Below are 15,103 nucleotides of genomic sequence, written 5' to 3'. Positions count from 1 at the left end.
GCTTCTGTATGCCTCTGTATGTGTTCTGTTGGATGAGAGTGTAGCTTGGAAAAGTTTTCTAGCCTTGGAAAGACGTGAACACAAGTGCAAAAGAGCTAAAATAAGTCAAAGAAGTAGTTGCTGAAGACTCAAGTAAAGACTGGAGTGAAGTGACAGTGGTGAGCTATGAAAAGACATTGTAGTGGCTCTGGTACCTCTTCATATCAGACATACCTCTTGGGAGGTGCATCCACGACCTAATGGGGATTATTGTGAGTGATTATTGAGTGATTGTAGTGAGGATATGATGTACTATTGATGGAGAGAGAGAGAGAGAGAGTCAGAGATAGTCAATTCTATCAAAACAATGTAATTGTATATGAGAGATTGAGAGAGAGAACTATGAAGATATTGAAGATGAATAATATGTGATTGATTTCCATTCAAAGATAGTGTATTCCTTTGTGTTCTTTGTTCTATTGATGGATTTTGTGAAGATGTTGGAGAATATGATTGATTCTATCAAATCCGTGGGAGATATCTACTATGATGCTGCGTGAAGAATTGCTGTTTTCTTTGTTTTGATGATCAAAAGAATGAAATAAAAGCTTGTTGATGTTACAAGATAGATTTTCTTGCAAGAGAATTCCCTTTTCCTTGGTGTTCCTCTTGTGGCTCCATGCACTTATGTAACAAATTTCCGGTTGCGACTCGTATAAGTTAATGGTAGATATACATTAAATGATTGATTATTGATGTTGTCTCCCAGTTATTGATGTTGTCTCCTAGTTACCGAAAAAGGTTCAAAAGTATACTGATAAGAAGACGTGGCTTAAGGATTGCTCCCTCAATAGCAACAAAGTCCAACAAGGCTCCAGAGCCTGTAAAAGAAGTGGACGTGGCTAATGCCTTTCTAGATCCGGGTACCCCAGAGACTGGCGTGTGGATAGAAGGTTGTGTTATTGCAAATGCACTGATTGATGGTGGCTCATCAGTGAACATTATGACAGATGTGACAATGAAGGATCTAGGTCGACAAGGTGTGCAACCCACCCAATGGCTCATCAGATTGGCGGATCAGAGCAGAATCAAGCCTTTGGGCATTCTCCCATATGTGAAGACTACAGTGGCTGGAAACGATTATTGGCTAACCTATCTGGTGGTGAAGCCAAACTCTTATGGTACATCCTATCCCTTTGTTACTGGGCAGACCATGGCTTTTTGAAGCCAGAGCAAGGACGGATTGGTTCAAAGGAACCTCGACCTTGGGAAGAGGACCCAATAAAGTGGTGCTGAAGTTATATGGTGCTCAAAAAGGACACGGATCCACCTCCTTGGAATTATCTTCTGACTCCCCCAATGAGGCTACAGATGAAACATCAGCAAAAGAAGATGATGTCAAACAGATCCTTTCCAAGAAAACAGAGGCACGTTCCTTAACAGTGGATACTGTAAGTCACAACTCCCAAAAAATGCAAAGTCCCTGTCAATGGGTGAATACTTCTTGCCTGAACCAGGAACGATTTTTGAAATTACTTCTGACAGTGAGATAGAGGCTTGGATGTACTGCTCTCCTTGTTACATGGCCATAGCAGAGCCAGAGACAGAGGCAAAAGATGAAACAGAGAACCTGTGCTTCTCTTACCGAGCTCCTATAGAGACAGAGATAGAGACAAATATAGAGATAGAGTCTGAAGAGGATGGAGATGAGATTGAAGAATAAGGTTATGAAAGCGAGACAGAAGAGTCTATCCCACCTGAAGAGGATACATATGAAGAAGAAGTTCCAGAAGCATCAGAAGTAGACGAGCTCATGCTATGGGACAGAATGGCGATGGTACCATTTGGTCTGGTAAATGGATCTTCTCATATGCAAAATCTTTATAAGAAATGGTTAAAGAAGACCAAGCCATCTTTCAGCAGTGGCTCATGCCACCCTCACCCACCTTTGCCAAGAAAAGATGATGATGATGCACCGTGCCAACAAGCACCAGTCTCACGATTCCAATAGGCATTAGAGGGTCCGTGTTTATGTGATGTTCCTGGACTCGTCATCAGAAGATGAGTCTTCAAGCCAAGAGGTAACTAATCTTGAAACCAAACCCGAAACGGCTCTAATCCCATTTCAACATCTCAAGGGGCAACCTAAGTCTCTACCAAAAGAAGAAGTTGGGTCTAGTGGGACATCAGAAGAGGACACCACCCCCTTTAAGGAGTCGGATTTGTATCCAGAAGCAGTCCGTGGGACCTTCATCCGTAAAGTAGAAGGTGAAAGGCAGTTAACTTTTGTGGATGCAGATGGCAGTGAACACCATTTGAAGGTGGGTAGCAGCCTACTAGAAGAGGAGTTGTCAACTTTGTACAACTTGTTGAAAGAGAATTTGGACGTGTTTGCATGGTCCTACAAAGACCTAAAGGGGATTGATCCCACAATGTGTCAACATCATATTGATTTAGAGCCTGATGCCAAACCTGTACGGCAACGACAGAGGAGAATGAATCCAAATTATTCGACCTTGGTGAAAGTAGAGCTGCTGAAGCTTCTGGAAGCCGAGTTCATCTATCAAGTGGCAAACAGTGAATGGGTCTCACCCATCATGGTTGTACCCAAGAAGAATGGCAAGCTTCATATATGTGTGGATTTGCGCAAGTTGAATTCCAAGACGAAGAAGGATCACTTTCCTATCCCTTTCACAGACCACTTGTTGGACACAGTGGCAGGACATGAGCTTTATTCCCTTATGGATGGATTCAGTGTGGATATAACCAAGTGCAGATAGGAGAGGAAGATCAGTCTAAGACAACCTTCACCACAGAATAGGGGACCTACGCTTACCGAGTGATGCCATTTGGACTCTGCAATGCCCCTGCTACTTTCCAACGAGTCATGATGGCCGCATTCCAAAATCATCTACACGACTTTATTGAGGTATATTTTGATGACTTTTGTGTCTATAGTTTGATCCGTGAAAACTGGGGACATTTGAAACAATGCTTTGACCGATGCCGGGAGTATGGGATTTCTCTCAACCCCGACAAATGCATCTTTGGGGTCTCTTCTGGAGTTTTGTTGGGCCACATTGTCTCTGCACAAGGGATATCAACAGACCCTGCAAAGATCGAAAAGATTGCAGCTCTGACAGCACCCACCAACCTCAAACAGTTGAGGGGATTCCTAGGCTATGTGGGTTACTACAGAAGGTTCATAGCCCATTTTGCAACAAAGGCAACCTCCTTGCACAAGCTTCTGAGGAAAGATGCAGAGTTTATTTGGACGAAAGAATGTGACAAAGCCTTCAACACTCTGAAGCAGTGTCTGATTGAGGCACCCATTTTGCAACCTCCTGATTGGACGAAGGAGTTTCATGTACACACTGATGCATCAGTTGAAGGGCTAGGTGCTGTCCTATGTCAAAAGGGCCCCTCGAAATTAGATCAACCGATCTATTACGCAAGCCGAAAAGCCACTGATAGGAAATGGAACTATACAGTAACAGAGCTGGAGTGCTTGGCAATGGTGTTTGCCCTAGAGAAGTTTCGCCACTATTTGCTGTCTACCCACTTTAAATTTTATGTGGATCACAAGGCCCTGTCCTTCCTAATGAACAAAGCAGACGTGAAATGACGAATGATGAGATGGATCCTTCTATTCCAGGAGTTCGACTTTGAGGTGATTACCAAACCTGATCGTTCCCATGTTCTGGCTGATCATCTGTCGTGTATCCCACAGACTACAGACGAGGAGCAGGATGATCCAGACCTCCCTGATGCTTCCCTATTCCTGGTAGAAACTGTAACCCCGTGGCATGTAGACATTGCCAATTTGCTGGCAACCCAACAGTACCCTCCTGGCATTTCTAGTTGGGAAAGGAAGAAGCTTATGTTAGAATCAGCCCCCTACACCCTGTTAGGCGGTGCAATATACAAGAAAGGCAAAGATGAAGTGCTCAGAAGATGTGTTGCAGGAGATGAGATTGGGATTGTTTTGAAGGCTTGCCATGACGAGCCATGTGGAGGCCACTTTGTAGGAGAAGCTACATCCAGGAAAGCTCTACTAGCAGGATATTGGTGGCCGATCCTCCACAAGGATGCATATGATTACTGTAAAAGATGTGATGCTTGTCAGCGAATGGGAAAACCCACCAAAACAAGTGCCATGCCACTGCAACCTACTCTTCCTTTGAAGATGTTTGAGAAGTGGGGCATCGACTTCATCGGCCCAATTGATCCTCCCACCAGAAGGAAACAGAACAGATACATCTTGGTATGTACGGATTATGACACAAAGTGGTGTGAAGCTAAGGCCCTAAAGCGGGACGATGGTGACAGCGTGGCCTTGTTCATGTACGAGAATATCATCACCCGTTTTGGCAGTCTCCTAGAGCTGGTAAGTGACAGAGGCACTCATTTTATTAATAAAGTCATGGAAGAGTTAATAGAGCTATATAAGATCCGCCATCGCAAGTCCACTCCTTATTATCCCAGAGCCAATGGACAAGTCGAAGTCATGAATCGCATCCTCTACTCAATCTTGACAAGAACAATTGCTGCACATCATCGTGATTGGGATGATCGACTTATAGAGGCCCTCTGGGCGTACAGAACCTCCCATAAAGTAGCCACATGACAGACACCCTTCCAGCTGGTGTATGGTATAGAAGCTGTTTTTCGTGTTGAACTGGAGTTGCCCTCTTTGCGAGTGGCTATCAAAGAGCATTTGGGGGATGATGATTCACTGCAACGCCGTCTCCTGCACCTGGAATGTTTGGACGAAAATCGTAGGATGGCTCTACAGTGCATGGAAGCCACACAAGCTCGACGTAAGGCTTACCACGACAGCTTCATCAAGCACAAGGAGTTCAAAGAAGGTGATTTGGTCCTAGCCTATGATTCACGATTCGACAAGTTTTCTGGCAAGCTCCAACAGCAATGGATGGGCCCATATAAGGTACTTGATGTCAACCCTAATGGCTCTGTCCAAGTGCAGACCGTTGATGCCTCTGATGATCCCTTCCTGATAAATGGATATCACCTGAAGAAGTACTTCCCTCCTTGGGGATATTGACAATCACGGTCACCTGGTCCTTTCCCCTGTTGGCGTGGCACTGTAACTCTTATGATGCTACTTCTGATAGCCGTTCTTCAGCCACTCCTGATGAGGTGGACACAACCCTTTGTCCCCTCAGCCCCACCTTCCAGCCCTGATCTCTTATCCTCTATTTTCCACTAGCGACAGTGGCGAGGTGGGTTCTGACAAATGGTATTTCCACCATTCCCTTGCTTAATTCGAAACAAAAAAAAAGAAAAAAAATATATATCGGTCATGGGAGAAAAGGACTTTGGTCCCTGTCATGCCGACCTATTCTTCGAGAAAAGGTGAAGACACCCTCAGGAATAGGAGAGAAAAAAAAAACAAGAAAGAAGAGAGAAAAAAAAAACAAAAAAACAAGCAAAGAAAAAAACAAAACTATTATGGGAGAAAAGGAAGAAATTCCCTGTCATAGTAGGCCTCGCTCCAAGAACAAGTGGCAAACACCCTTGGGCGGGAAGCTGGCTGTGGAAAAGGTGGCAACACCCCACAGTTCAGGATAACTGACTCACCAGCAAAAAATTGTCCATAAGAAATTTGAAGCCACCTCCCTTGGTGCGCTGTCTCTGCAACTTCATCAGTTTGTCTGCCCCCTTTCGCAGACGATCTTTTCTACAACCAATTGAAGTACTAGATTTGTTGGCTGCCTCCCTGGGTATGCCTCATCTTCAACACCCTGATGACAACAATAGACACAACGATCTTCATCGACAACCCCTTGAGTGATGTGAGCTTTCATCCTAACCAGATGGGGATGTGAGTATGGGTTGCCCTTTGTATTTATTAAATGAGTGCGAGATAGAGGGTGGGGCGAGTGACCAGTCCTTACCTTTCAAATCAAATGAGAGGTACGCTGTGTGAATGGAGTGTTGCAAGGATGGGACGGGCCTCTCAATGCACAAAGCATGATCTGTTTCTGTGCACTGCACCATAAGGCTCCCTAGCCTTCCTTCTTGCACTGTATGTTGGCACAGGGCGGGATGCACAGTTGCACCATCAAATGCGCACAAGGCATACAGCCTTTGCACCTTGACCGTGAGGATTACATCAATGGGTTTTAGGACATGGTTGCCCTCTGTATCTTTCAACAGAGCGTGAGACAGAGGGTGGGCTGAGTGTGACTGGAGTTTCTTCAATCAATTACCGAGAGGTGAGGATTGAGGGACGTTACGACCTTTGGAGTCAGGTACGTTCCCGTTTCCCTATGCACCCACGGGGTGGGTCTCTACCGTCATCATAGGACATGCCACCCTGTTCTGTACATTGCACTGTAAGGCTCCCTTGCCTTCCTGCTTGCACCTATGCTAGCCAGGGATGAATGCACTAACGTACCATCAACTATGCACCCTGGCGTACTCCCTCTGCACCATCCCCCTTGTCGATTTCTAAAACCGGGTGTGCGATATGGGTTTTAATCATTATTCATCGAGTGATATTAGTAATGGGGCGAGTGACTGTTCTCTCATCCCATTTGAGTGCTATAAGCTGAGTGACTCTCCTTCGTCAACGACACCGACTCGACGAGATTCATCCATCAGCTACCTCCCTGGGTGTTGCCGTGTGGTCCCTACCACGAAGGACATGTGATGTGAAGATACCTTGGCACTTCCTGCAACCGACAACGACAGTGGATGTGCCATCGACAGTCAACCTTGATTCTCGACAACATGGGCCAAGTTTTTCTAACCCTATACCTTGTGTTGTCAGTGACGGTCATGTTTTAAGTGTGGGGACATTCGTGGATGGTCTGTTATGTGGTATTAGGTCCCTGTTGCTTGGTCAACCCTACCCGTTAAGGTATTAAGTGTGGGGACGCGTCCCTGCGCGTCTACATTGCATACTGCCCTGCATATGCCTCACTTTGCTCATGCATGTATGCCATGACTTTCTGTTACCTTCCTGGGGTCCCTTCCCCACCCACCCGTCTCCTGTCCCGCCTTCCTTGGGGCTGTTCCTCCTCCATTTCTCTTTCTCCCTTATTTTGATGTGTTTCCATGTGAACGCATTCGACGTTCAGCGGACTTCCAATCTGACTTTACAAATCTGTTCATCCCTTTGAACTGTCTAATTTTCCTCTTTACCTACCCCTGTTCCGATGCACGGTTTTTGATTTATTAAATTTTTACGGATTTTGCGTAAATTGGTCAATTTTCCATGTGAACGCACTTTTCTTGCTTCGGAACAGTGATTTGACATCATAGCCCTGACAACCACTTTCCCCGTGACAATTTTCCTTTTTACTCTGTGTCATTTTGATGCATGGTTTGTCCGCTATTAATTTTTGCGGTTTCCCGAGACTTTTTCGTGTGTCTTTTTGACATTTTTCCATGTGAACCTGCCCTGTTTGGATCGGAATTCCAATTTGATTTGACAATTGTGTCCATCGCACCTTCCCCTACATTTTTCCTTTTTTCTCCACCCTCTTTTGATTTCTGTATTTTTAATTATTAATTTTTAAATGTGTTTTTGGGTGTATTTTTGGTGTTTTTTGCATGTGAACCCCTCCTACTTCCACTGGAACTGCGTTCTAACATGACAACCCTGTGCCACCTCTTCCTGCAGACATTTTTTCTTTTTATTGCATGTCATTTCGGCCAGCGGTTAGTCCAATATTAATTTCTGATTCCATTTTTGGGTTTGTTTTTTGGGTTTTTCCCATGTGAATGTGTCTTATCTCAGTTGGAAACATGTTTTGGCGTGATAGGATTTTCAGGAACATCTTTCTGCACATTTTTCTTTTTTCTTGCACCTCGTTCTGCGGCACGAATCTTCCGATATTAATTTTCATTTGTGTTTTCGGGGCCGTTTTTCGTGTTTTTTGCATGTGAACGCCCTTTACCCCCCGAAACCCCTGTTGCACGTTTCCTTTGTCTTCCCCCTGCCGTCCTGCCCAATTTTTGCTTTTACGCTATTTCGTTTCGTTGCTCAGATTGGGCGATATTAAATTTTTCTTGTTTTTACGTGTTTCGTGCGACTCGTCCCGCGCGTTTTCGATTTTACATGTCTCCACATGCCCCGCTTGCGTACATGTACCCCGTGCCGACATCCCGGCGCCATTCCGATCCCGTCATGGCAAATTCTTTTACCCCGCCCCGCACACGCGCGCGAGATGGGGGCATGCCTTTCATTTCTTTTTTCTTTTTTTAAAATTAATTTATTCATTAATTTAAACAAAAAACATATCTTATTCCCCCCCTCCCGCGGCCGTTACTTCTCTCTCCCCGACCGCTCCCTCTCTCTCCTCTCTCCTCCTGCCATCCTGCTTCTTCCTCCCCTCCATCCTACCTTCTTCTCCCTACCTCCTCCCTCCCACCACCACTCTCTCCCTCCTCATCTCCTCCCTCCCTCCTCTCCCCCGCCCGGGCCCCCGCCCATGTGGCGTTTGTAGTGCCGCCCCCGTCGCTCCTGTGGACGCCGCCTCACTGGCCTTGCCCCGCTTGGCGTCGCCTGGGCCCTCGCCATTCTACCCGCCGCCCCCGCCGCTCCTATGGTTGCTGCCTCGCTGGCCGCCCTGCCCGTTGGCCGCGCCCGCTGCCTGCCTCTTGTTGGGCCTCCGCCCCCTAGCCACACCATCCCCCACCAATCCCACACACCCCCCTAACCCTGGTTCCCCTCCCCACCCCCAACTAACCCCTCCCAACCCCCCCCAAACCAGACTCCCCCTAACCTTGGTTCCCCCCCAACCCCCCCTTTCCACCCCTTCTAAGCCCCCCTTTTTCCCCACCCCTTCCTAAGCCCCCCTCCCCCATTTTAGCCCTTGTTCACCCCCTGCCACGCAGAATTCAAAAAACACACAAAAACCAACCGACCCTCCACACCGTGGTCCCCACGCAGCCACACTGTGCTTAGATTTTTTGCGGATCTGCAAGTAGCTGTTCGCGTGCAGCTGTGTGTGTGCGTGGCTGTTCGTGTGCGTCTGTGATCGCGGGTTCGTGCGCGCTTAGCGGCCATTCATGCGCGAGGACGCGCGTTCGCTTATTCGTGCGGTGGTGTGCACCAGCCAGCTGTTCACACGCAGCTGACACGCAATCTATTCCGGGGTACATATCCCCGAATTTTTAATTTCCAAACCCAAAAAACCCTAAAAATACATTTAAAAATTAAAAAATTAATTAAAAATCAATTAAAATCCAAAAAATTACAGAAAATTCTTTAAAAAATTTCCCAATATTTTTGCAATCAATTGAAATATTTTTCCAAACTGAAAATCTCAGAAAAACATTTCAGAAAAATTTAAAAGTAAAAATTCTTTCAAAAATACACACAAAATGAGCAAAAATTCATTAAAATTGGTAAAAATACCAATTTAATTGCAAAAAAAAACTTGAAAATTTCATCAACTTCTTTGTTTATTTTTTGAATATTTCCTAAGTTGAGAATGCTGTGCCAATTTATTCCATTTTTATTTTATGGCAAAAATGCTTCATTCAATGCCTAAATTCATGAAAATCCTCTTTAATTCCAAACACAAGCTGAAACATCTGGAAAAATCCAGATACCTTAGTCACACGTGGTGGATTGATGCTGAAAATCTTCAACATTTTTATATGTGTTTCATTGTCAAAAGTTTGCCACAAAGATCAACAAAAACACGAAAAAAAAACATTACAACAAACAAAAACACATAAAAACCAAAACACACAATCAACAATACACAACATTAATTTAAAAAAAAACAACAACATATAAGCCATCAGTCATCCAAACAAATTCATATATACTAATCTTGCTATGTCGTGTGTCCAAATATTTTCAGTCCGTGGTTTTTCTTTTTGGATTGCTGACCTACATTTTGGGGATTGAGACGTGCACATTCATTGCATACACATACATCCACTTTCAGGTATTTTTCCTTTTATATTTTTTATTTTTTCCACTACCCCAAAATTCACGCTTAAGTTGTAACATGAAACCTAAACACCACCATGGCATGCGCGCTCGCGCCAAACATACATTTTTCTAATTAAAATCAACCCGCCGTTCACTTAGCACGCGCTACGTGCGCTTCAGAGGCATCTTAATATTTTTAATAATAATGAACCAGCTGTCATAAAAGCACGCGCTGGCAAAAAAGCGCTCCACATCACCTTAATTTTTAATAAATGAATTTACATTTAGAGACCTCAGTCTAGTATCGAAGTCCGGGATTCGGATTAAAGCACCATTTCAACTTAATAATTTGTAATTGAAATTTTAAGAAGGAACCGCCGTTTTCTTGTTAAGGTTTAACACTTAATTAAAAATTCACACATTTCTTAATAATTCATAAAATGAACCGTTCATTAAACTACTTCCCTTCATTGCACTTTTTTTTTCCCTTTTTCAATAAATACGCTTCGTGGGATGGGTACGTGAAGTCTTCGGAGTTCTCCATGGTCAAACCTGATTATCAAAGTTGTGGTCATGATATGTGTGGGTTATTGTTATGTTTTGGTTCAGTTTCTTTGTTACGGTTAAGGGTACGGTGTGTAGTTTTTTTTTCTTTATTGCCTGATATGGGGATTTGGGTGCTTGCATGTTGCATCGCATGAAGCTTTCGGTCGCATATGTGTAGAGATCATGCCAAAATTTTTCTAGGCTGTGTATTGTCTGGGGTGGTACTTGGGTTAGTTACGTCTATATTTGTATGAGTGTCTTTCTTTTGGATTGATTCCTTTTTGATAGCCTTTTGGTTGTTTTGTAGGCATTCTCTTTGTTTGTCTGTGTTTGTGGTGTGTGTGTGTAATCATCTGAATGGCGCCCTCTCGTACTCCTCCCCTAATCTAGTATGTTTCTTTGGCTTTACATGATTATTCTTTGTTACTGGATTTGGACGTTGTCGCTAAAGCGGACTTGTCCAAGTTCGTGAGCCTTTCTTTTCCACTGGTTTCAGATGATCCTACCATTTGTGACGAGTTTTTAACCTCTTACAGTAAGAGGTCTGGTCCAGTCTCTACTGTTCTTCTAACACCGAAGAGTCTAGGCAAGGCTCTTGGTCTGCCATATTGTGGGGCGTCTGTCCCTACTGCTAGACAGTTGTTCGCCAATGACGATATTTTGAAGCTGTTGCAGAAGCAGACTCAAGATGTTCTTGATCCGAAGAAGGTCATTACCACGTCAGGAGTCGGTGTCTCCATGATTTCCAATCCCTTATGGAAACAGCTATGCCAATTCCTTCACGACAGGTTCATGCCTGCAAAATCCCCATCTCATTATCTTTCCAAGGAGTTGTTTACAGCTTCACGAATGATTTTGAAAGGCATAACTATTGATTGGAGTACCTACCTCCTCTCCAAGATGGATCACCACTTTATCCGAGCTACTCGAGGAAATGTGACTAATGTTACATTTGGGTCCTTCCTCTATGTTTTCTTGCTACATGCTGCCCCTGCAAAGGAAGTTCTTTACCTCCAATTGATCCTCCAGAAGTTCCTCCTCCGCCTCATAATGAAGATGATGATGTGATAATTGAGGATGATGATTCTTTTCCTCCCCTTGTCATTCAGAGAAAACACCTCAAGAGGGTGGCTGAGTCAGTGCCCTATTCCTCCTCCTCCAGTTCCAGTGACAGTTCTTGCCCAGTCTTGCAGCACCTTGCCTACATTCCTTCAGACGCCAAATCTTTTCAGAGCCCATAGAGACGGGATGCTAGAACTTACTATTCCTTTTGTTCACCGCCTAGTAACAAGAGATGCTATTCCGTTCTTGTGCAAGGATATCCAGAGTTCTATTGAACTTTCGATGACTGCTTGTATCCAGCAATTATATTCTTCATTTTATGATGAAGTTCAACAGTCTAAGGAGGAACTGAATAAGACTAATACTGAGTTAGCCTTTGCTCAGGAGAAATTCTCTGACCTTTGTACGCAAATGGAGCAGCAGAGTAAGCTCATGGATACTCAGAAAGCTGAAATCTCTAAGTTGAAAGCTGAGTTGGCATCTTTTAACGCCTTTCTTAATCGAATCTCCTCAATTTCCAGCAAATCCATCTTTAATCCATTCTTCATTTTATGATTTTGCCTATCCATCGCTTCATCCTCTTTCATTAGTCCCTCTTCCGTCTCCTACCACTTCTGTTTCTAATCCCCCTCAATTGGTTAGTGGGTATCAAGGTTTTGATCAGAAGATTCTTCGAAGAAGAGGCTGGAGTTGAAATGATTCCCTTACTGGACCTCAAATCAATTGGCCATTGATCCCAGGAGAATGGATAAGTGCTAGTCAGGCTTATCAGAATTATCTGCATTTTGCTCAGGAATATTCTCAGTCTGCAGATCCTTCTGTGCGCTTAACTGCTCATTTTACTTGGTACCTGGCGTATATGCATAGGCATTCCCATAATGATTCAAAATCTATTCCAAAGTTGTGCATGAATGTCAATGTGAGTATTGATTCCCAACAACTGGATGTCTTGTACTTTCATGCCCTCTGTTTGCCTAGCAGATACCTTATCTTGTTGGAAAGGATGTGCTGCCTTCAGTTCTTTCAGAATCCTCCCAAGACATTTGTAGATGAATCCTTGTCCATGGATCATTTTTGAAATCACCAAGCCTTCAAAAGGGATCATCTCCATTGATACCTTTGCAATGTATCGTGGATGATTTTTAATGATAAATCTCTCTTTTTGGAGGAGTCCTTCAGATGGTTGTGTTGTGTGTAGTGTTTGTGTTGTGGGTTAATTTATGTGATAAGATCGTGGTGGTTGCCTATTCGATTTGCTTTCATGCGAGCTACATTTTTGGAGAATTGCGGTGATGGTGTTGCTGGTTGGATAGTTGAAGATGCTGATGCAAAAGAAGAAGAAACCTCTTATATCCTTTACAACTTTGTTGTGATTTCCAGTTTGATAAGAAGTGTTAATGTATAAAGGGTTTTCCTTTCGTTGTATTCTTTATATCAGATACAGGTTATAAGTTGGGGTCGTGGTTGGATGGACTGTTTTTGAAGATTTATTGAAGATCAAAGTTGAGCTCTTGAATGAACTAGTATTCCCTTTTTCCTGGGTCGCGAGGACGCTTCCTTATTAAGTGTGGGGATATGTTGAGTGTTGAAATGACCTATTTTTTGGCTGATTTTTGTTGTTTTTGAGAGCTGAATGGTTGATTTTATGAGATGATTGATTGGTTTGGAAGTGGTTTGAGAGTGTTTTGGATAGCTTGGAATGGTTTTATTAAGCTCATGATGTTTATTAGTAGAGATGTGAAGTTCTGTTGATGTTCTGATATGTTCTGTTTGGTCCTGATAGCTTCTGTTGAGCTTCTGTTTTATTCTGTTTTCTCTTTGTATGGAAGGATGGAGTATTGATTGATAGGGTTTGAGATTGTTTGAAAGCTTATGGAGTGATTTTTGATGGTTTGGAATGGTTTTGGTATGAGTTATGTGGTTTTGATGCTTTTTGTTGACCTTCTGTAACTCTCTGTTGAGCTTCTGCGAGCCTCTATAGACCTTCTATATGCTTCTGTATGCCTCTGTATGTGTTTTGTTGGATGAGAGTGTAGCTTGGGAAAGTTTTCTAGCCTTGGAAAGAGGTGAATACAAGTGCAAAAGAGCTAAAAGAAGTCAAAGAAGTAGCTGCTGAAGACTCAAGTAAAGACTGGAGTGAAGTGACAGTGGTGAGCTATGAAAAGACACTGTAGTGGCTCTGGTGCCTCTTCATATCAGACATACCTCTTGGGAGGTGCGTCCAGGACCTAATGGGGATTATTGTGAGTGATTATTGAGTGATTGTAGTGAGGATATGATGTACTATTGATGGAGAGAGAGAGAGAGAGTCAGAGATAGTCAATTCTATCAAAACAATGTAATTGTATATGAGAGATTGAGAGAGAGAACTATGAAGATATTGAAGATGAATAATATGTGATTGATTTCCATTCAAAGATGGTATATTCCTTTGTGTTCTTTGTTCTATTGATGGATTTTGTGAAGATATTGGAGAATATGATTGATTCTATCAAATCCGTGGGAGATATCTACTATGATGCTGCATGAAGAATTGTTGTTTTCTTTGTTTTGATGATCAAACGAATGAAATAAAAGCTTGTTGATGTTACAAGATAGATTTTATTGCAAGAGAATTCCCTTTTCCTTGGTGTTCCTCTTGGGGCTCCATGCACTTATGTAACAAATTCCCGGTTGCGACTCGTATAAGTTAATGGTAGATAGACATTAAATGATGCCTAAATAGTTGCAACGAAAGGAAAAGATTTATGAACTTTGATATTATGCAATTCCCATGCAATGTTAGTTACATTTTAGGTTGCGATAAGCGGTAGAAGAAGGATTAAATCAATGATGTATTCATTGGCATCTGGTCATGAAAGAATGATTCATCCATGCATAGAGTCCCTTTATCAAAGTTCAAAATTGGGAAAGGATGCATCTTCATTAAAAATACTAAAGCTTTGAATTCGATGCATCAACATAGGGTTTATAGGAATAGCTCTGAATGTCAATCAATATCACATAGGGCAAGGAAAAGAAAGACCATTATAGATCCTATAGTTGCATAAAGGCAAAAGGTCTATGGTCTTGAAATTGCATATTCGCATGGAATGACACATCTCTTACATCTTGCAGTTATTTACATATTTTAGTGAAAGTATTTGCATCTCTAAGGGAAAGATCACCTGTAATCATAAGACAATTAGATCAATTAGGTAAATCGCATGTAATTGTGTAACTCACATGAGATTCATAAAGGCGTGAATAGTTAGCATACGACGAACACCTCAATGTGCTGGGTTAGGTTAAGTTATGTTAAAATTCTGCCTAGTATCGCACTTGGGATGCCGATTTAATATTTCCAATCTCAAAGGTCCTACCCACATTCTCGAAATGTTAGAATTATCTAATCGCCCGTGCAAGAATGATCTAGGGTTCTCACCCTAAGGATCAATTGACCAAATGCTAGACCTCCGCAAGGAATTTAGGGACCCTAGGGCCAAAACATTTATCAACCTAGTAGGGTTAGGGTTTTGGATTGGGTCAATAGGACTCCCAAACCCTTATCTCTTGATAAAGAAATACCGTACAAAGAAAGATATAATCCCCATAAGT

This window comes from Lygodium microphyllum, chromosome 3 (genome assembly GCF_053477565.2).
Source record: "Lygodium microphyllum isolate KBCC chromosome 3, Lygodium_microphyllum_v1.1.10, whole genome shotgun sequence".
In the NCBI taxonomy this organism is placed as follows: domain Eukaryota; kingdom Viridiplantae; phylum Streptophyta; class Polypodiopsida; order Schizaeales; family Lygodiaceae; genus Lygodium; species Lygodium microphyllum.
This window is presented reverse-complemented; position numbering follows the sequence as displayed.